We start from the raw sequence: 6180 nt of genomic DNA, 5'->3' as shown, positions 1-6180 counted from the left end.
GCGCTGCCGCCGCTGGTGTCTGGCCGTGGACATCGTGAGGATTAAGCGGGTACGGGAATCGTTTAAACGATACACATACAAACAGAGAGGTAGACAGAAAATTACAAACATGTCTTTAACCAAATTGCATTTTTAAGACAGATTTTAAAAATAATCTTTATTCAATCAGATATCAAGAAAAATACAAAACCTCAATATATTTTAAAATACTAGCAATGCATATTATAAAGAGTAATACATTTCCAGCAATAAATGTGTGTATATTTAAATAAACAGATTGATCGATAGACTGATAATCTGAAAGATACTGTAATAGATAGATGGACAGATAGATTGGTAGATCGATCATTTGAAAGGCACTATATAATAGTTAAAGATTTTTTGAAAGGCACTATATATTAATAAACAGATTAATTGATAATCTGAAAGATACTATTTAATTTATAAATGGACAGAAATTGATAGACAGATCATTTGAAATGCACTATAATATAAAGATAGATAATGTGAATGCATTCTATGGTAGAGATAGAGATCATGTGAAAGGCACTGTATAATAGATTGATAGATCTATAATCTGACTGGCACTATGAAGCTAATGTGAAGAGCACTATATAATATAGTTAGATAACTTTCTATAGATAGAAAATACATACATAGTGCATTTTGTATGATCTAATAGACAGATCATCTGAAAGGAGCTATATAATAAATAATAAACAGATAAAGTGAAAGGCACTGTATAATAGACAGCAATTATGAAAGGCACTGTATAATAGATACAATAGGTGGATAGACAGAGTGAACTTTTATTTGTCTCAAAGGAGGAAATGTACTTTTTTACAGAAGCTCAATAAATATAACAAGCAATAGTATATGGAATCTGCTTTACATGAGAATTGCAAATACTTTATGAAATGCGTTCAGTTAAAATGATTGTTAAACAAGCTCAATCAACATTAGCTTTGCATGCTTGACATGCACATGAGCTCTTGCAATTCCAATTTTACTGTATAAACTGTCATTAATGACATTTGAATTGATTGTTAAACAGTAAAAGTACCAATCAATAACAGAATATTACGATGTCATTCTTCTTTGCGTCTCCATAATCCTGGATGGTTACATTTATTAAGACATTACAATAACACGTGACATCACATTGGTGTTGTTTCACACTATAGTTTTTTTGTTTCTGTTTTATTAAAATGAAAGAAGTAAATCAAATCACTGGAAAGAGAGCTTTCCACTGAAGCACATTCACTACGGCCCAGTTGGGCCTCAGGACGTTAGTCCTTGTCTTTCATCCGCCTATCAGTTTTATTATGGATGCCATTTTTTCATCATCGGTTGCACATCTTATAGTGCCTTTCATCGCTCAGCCTTCGTGTTTCTTTAAGGGCGCAGCACACGCCTATCATTACAGTGAGAGGGCCAGCAAGTGCAGTGGCCTGGTAAGGCCTTGTGCCTCGCGCTTCTGCTCCTGAAGTCTTTTGGTGGGATTGCAGGTAGGCGGTGGGTTTAAAGACCAAAATGTGCAGGCAATTCAAATGTCTGTTTACACAAAAGAGACTAAATTGGAAATGCGTAAAAAGATTGGACGTTTATCAGCGAAGCCTAACAAAGATCAAACTTTAACTACCTTTCAAAATGAATTAATCAAATTTTAGCATGTCTTAATTATTACTATTTATTTATTTTTATATATGCAGTATGTGACGCTCTTCAGCCATAGCCTCTTTATTGTAAGGTCATACATCCTGTAAACACTTGAAGGCTTTGCTTCTATTAAACAGCCGCCTGAGTGAAGGTTGGCAACAGCAAGAATGAAGAACAAAGGCCAGGCTTGGTGTGTCTGGTGCTCCCTGTGTGGAGTTTGCATGTTCTTCGTGTGTGTGTGGTACCTTCCCTCCCACAGACATGCAGGTTATGTGAATTGGTGTTGCTAAGTCAGACCCGTGTGTGTTAACCCTGCGATGTCCAGGTGTTGTTCCTCCCATACGTCTGATGTTTGCTGGCTGAGGCTCCAGCTGCCCTGCGACCTGCCCTGGAAAAGCAGCTTCAGAAGATGGAGATGGAGGTCTGGGTGTTTATGTAAGTCTGACTTAGACAGATAGCATTTTATTCATCTCCAGGGGAAATTGAGCTTTTTACAGAAACTCAGTTAATAAATTCTGCAGAAAAATGCAAAATAAAAAATGCACATTGAGCAATAGAATGCACACAATTCCAAAAATGACAGTCTCATAATGGATGGATATGCGGTGTTTGCCGAAAACTGGACGCCCGTGTTGGACAAATTCAAGGTCTGGTACTGCTAAGACCATTAAACAGAAATGAATCTCTCAGTGAGTGAAGTGTTGCCCCCTCAAATAATGAATCTGTAGCGGCACTTTTCTTGTCGAAAAGCCATTTCTTTCTGGGAAGGTCTCTTTGGGCTTTAAAGGTCCACATATGAGAACACAACAGAAATCCTTAATGTATAAACTGGGCGACCCAGCAGAAGAGAGAGCCTGAACGTGGCCTGTGTCACTGCAGGCAGCAAGGGGTCCTGTGAAAATAGGGGACCCACTGGTATTACACAAATCTCTTATCATCTGTTGGTGGCCATTTGTGGAACTTCTTAAGGGTCTAAATAAATAAAGATTCCTTCTGGAACCTTCATATGAGTGGCTGTATCCCCAATGGCATTACTATGAAGAAGCACTTCAGCACCTTTGTTTTTAAGAGTGGTGTTTTAGCGCTGCGGCTGCACACAACTGCCTTGTTCTTGGTTACAAATCTGCAGGCTCTGTACATTTTTGTGGGGTCCACATGGTGTGTCCTCGTCCATCTCAAAGTCTGGCATGTTAGAGTGACAGAGGACCCTTCACTGCCTCGTGTGTGTGTGTTACTGTGGGCCTGTGTTCTCCTCCATTGCACTGCTGTCCTGCCTGCTGGTTCTCACATTGCGCCGCTCCCCAGTATTGATGGGATGTGCTTTTGGTCTCTCGCGACCCTGAACTGAATGGGTGAATGAACCAATAAATGCACAGGTGTGCACACATCGCAATCAAGTGGCCGGGACTCGCTGTCTCCTGAAGTGCCATTGTGCATTGACACAGCAATAAAAGCAAGGCTTCCAGGCTAATGGGCTGAATGATTGCGGTGTGAGAGTGCGCTTTATTTAGAGCAAGACTTGCGTTAAATCGGAACATTCTGAAAAGAAAAGAAAAGAAAAAAAAACTCGGACTGGTTCCGAGTTCGTTTTCCATTGCACATGTTATACACAGGAAGATCGCCAGTAACCCTTAAAATTGTACAGCCTGTAAAAAGAGCACTTCCATCTGTTTATTTACACTGTTCATGCTGTGCACCCATCCAACCATACGTAAAGGCCACGTGTCTGTGTATCAGTGTGTCTGTCCAGTTGCTATGTCTCTGTCATCCCAACATACAGCACATCAGACATTTGTAGTAATAAAACACATTGCTTTTGTCATTCCAACAGATGGCACATCAGACTTTTGTAGTAATAAAATGTGCTGCATTAGTGATTCCAACAGATGGCACATTACAGACTTTTGTAGTAATGTGCTGCATTAGTGATTCCAACAGATGGTGCATCACAAACGTTTGTAATAATAAAATGTGCTGCATTAGTGATTCCAACAGATGGTGCATCACAAACGTTTGTATTAACAAAACACTTTGCTTTTGTCATTCCAACAGATGGCACATCATAGACTTTTGTAGTAATAAAATATGCTGCATTAGTGATTCCAACAGATGGTGCATCACAAACGTTTGTAGTAATAAAATGTACTGTATCAGTGATTCCAATAAATGGTGCATCACAAATGTTTGTAATAATAAAATGTGTGCATTAGTGATTCCAACAGATGGTGCATCACAAACGTTTGTGTTAACAAAACACATTGCTTTTATCATTCCAACAGATGGCATATCATAGACTTTTGTAGTAATAAAATGTGCTGCATTAGTGATTCCAACAGATGCTGCATCACAAACATTTGTAGTAATAAAACACACTGCTTTTGTCATTCCAACAAATGGCACATCAGACTTTTGCAGTAATAAAGTGTGCTGCATTAGTGATTCCAACAGATGGCTCATCACAAACATTTGTAGTAAATTATTTTATTGATACATGCGTTACAAAATACATTCCAATAGATGGTGCACTGCAAATGCTAACACTGAGGTCCTTTTTGAGTACTTTGATTTCAACATGTCTTAGACGCTAGTGATGAGGTAAGTGGACTGACAAAGCCCCATTAGCTGACCACCGTGTGCGGAGTCTTAGGCTCTTTTGGATGTACAAGAGACGGAGGAATGGACATGTGATAGCCTTATAAAGGACTGTTGGTTTCTTCAGGGGCTGGAGCCACTCTGTTGCTCCTCTACTCCACAGATCCTTGCTCTCCCAAATGCTTCACCCCTGTGTTCCCACATACATGCCACCAGCCCTGTCACACTCTGTTCATCCGGTTGTCAGACAAAATCAGTCTGCCAAGCCATACCTCTGCCTCGTGAGCTGACCCAAGGCCAGGGTCAAAGATGGGGCTCACTGGGCAGTTGACTTTGGCAGTGGTGAGATACATCCAAAGTGCTATTCTAAGTGCTCCCTGACCTGACTGGCACTGACATAACACTCTTATTATTGCACTGTCAGTGTGAGCGTTGACTTCATTCTTGATTTGATCGTGTGGCTGATTAATTTTAAAAGTCAAAAGAGTCAAGTCTTGGCCCTCATTGACATGGGACTGAGGATCTGATGCTTGGGTCCATATCTGTTTGTCTGACTGATTGGCATGTGAGTGGACAATCTGCAAGACGGTGCCAGACAAGGCCAGGATAAGGAGATGCTGCTGGCTTGATGTTTGATGAGTTCTGGTGTGGCTATCATGTGTAGAACCTGCTGACCAGAAGTTGGAGTGCTGCTTGATTGTCATTGGTACAGCTGGTTGGCAAAAACTAATAAGCTGACCCCCAGCCCAGCCTTACTTCTCCCTGGCATTGTTGATGGGTTACAAGGACGTGGTGAAGAAAGTGCTGATTTAACAACACCTAGCAGATCCTAAGCTGATGTTTGTCCTCAGCTGGCAAGACTGATAACCCAATGTCCAAGTAGGGCTCAGCAATGGAAATTCTGCCAGCTTGACATCTGACACATTCTAGCTGAACAGACAATTGTTGTACTGCTGAGCTCCCGTTGGCACAGTCAGCAGGGTATAATGTGCCTGGTGCTGATGTTTAGCTTTAGTTTGACGTGGTCGAGTGATTTTATGCAGCAAGGATGGCTCATGGTGCTGCTGCTGGCCTGATGCTCAATTACGACTGCAGTTTTAAACCAACATTGGGTTAACATTTGGCTCTCACTGGCATGGCTGACTGGTTTTATGGCCGAGGAGCTGATTGACTTTCATTGCCATGGTTGACTGGTTTTATGGATGTGGACTCATCATTGTCGATGTGTGGCCCTTACTGGCATGCCTGCATGGTGGCTGGGATACAGATACTGCAGCAGTGCTTGGCAGTCATTGGCAGTTCTGAATGGGTTTATAGCCGGAAGTTGAGGCTGTGTTAATATTTGTCTTCTATTGGCATGGCAGAGTGATTTTATGGCTGGTGTGCTGATTCTGAGGAGGTAGGCTTGATATTCGGTAGCACTGGTACAGCTCGCTTATGTTATACCGTTGGTACTGACGTTAGGTTTCTTGTTAACGTCTGATGTGGTTGACTGATGTCAAAACTAATTAGCCAACGCTGGGACAAGCCCTGTCTCTAACTGGCATTGTCAACTGGTTACATGGCTGGTGGGGAGTGCTGATACAATGTCTGGCTCTGCCTGGTCAGATTAGTATGACATGTTAACACATGGTAGGCTGATGTTTGGCTTCACCTGGCATGACTGTTTAACCGATGACCAACAAAGGGTAGGTGATGGCAATGCCACCAGTGTGACATCTGACAAGGTGCAGCCTGCTGATCAGCTGTTGGGTTACTGCTGGGCTCCTGTTGGCACAGTTGACTGGCTGCAGTGTGCCAGGTAAGCCAAAGCTGTGCTGAGTTTTAGCATTGGCTCACGGAGAGGCTGCCAGACAGACGTTCAGTTAGTATTGGCACACTTCTCAGGTTTTAAGCCAACATTGGTTTAACATTTGGCATGGCTGACTT

The 6180-nt window shown here is 41.7% G+C and overlaps 1 protein-coding gene across 1 annotated transcript in view; it reads left to right on the top strand.

The window, feature by feature from the left end:
* mprip (myosin phosphatase Rho interacting protein) overlaps window positions 1-6180 on the top strand; it is a 438384-nt gene that overhangs the window by 226763 nt on the left and 205441 nt on the right. The gene's annotated exons all lie outside the window — the stretch shown is intronic.

Source organism: Erpetoichthys calabaricus, chromosome 14 (assembly GCF_900747795.2).
Source record: "Erpetoichthys calabaricus chromosome 14, fErpCal1.3, whole genome shotgun sequence".
NCBI lineage: Eukaryota > Metazoa > Chordata > Cladistia > Polypteriformes > Polypteridae > Erpetoichthys > Erpetoichthys calabaricus.
Note: the sequence above shows the minus strand (reverse complement) of the source record. Positions and strands in the feature narration are given on the sequence as shown.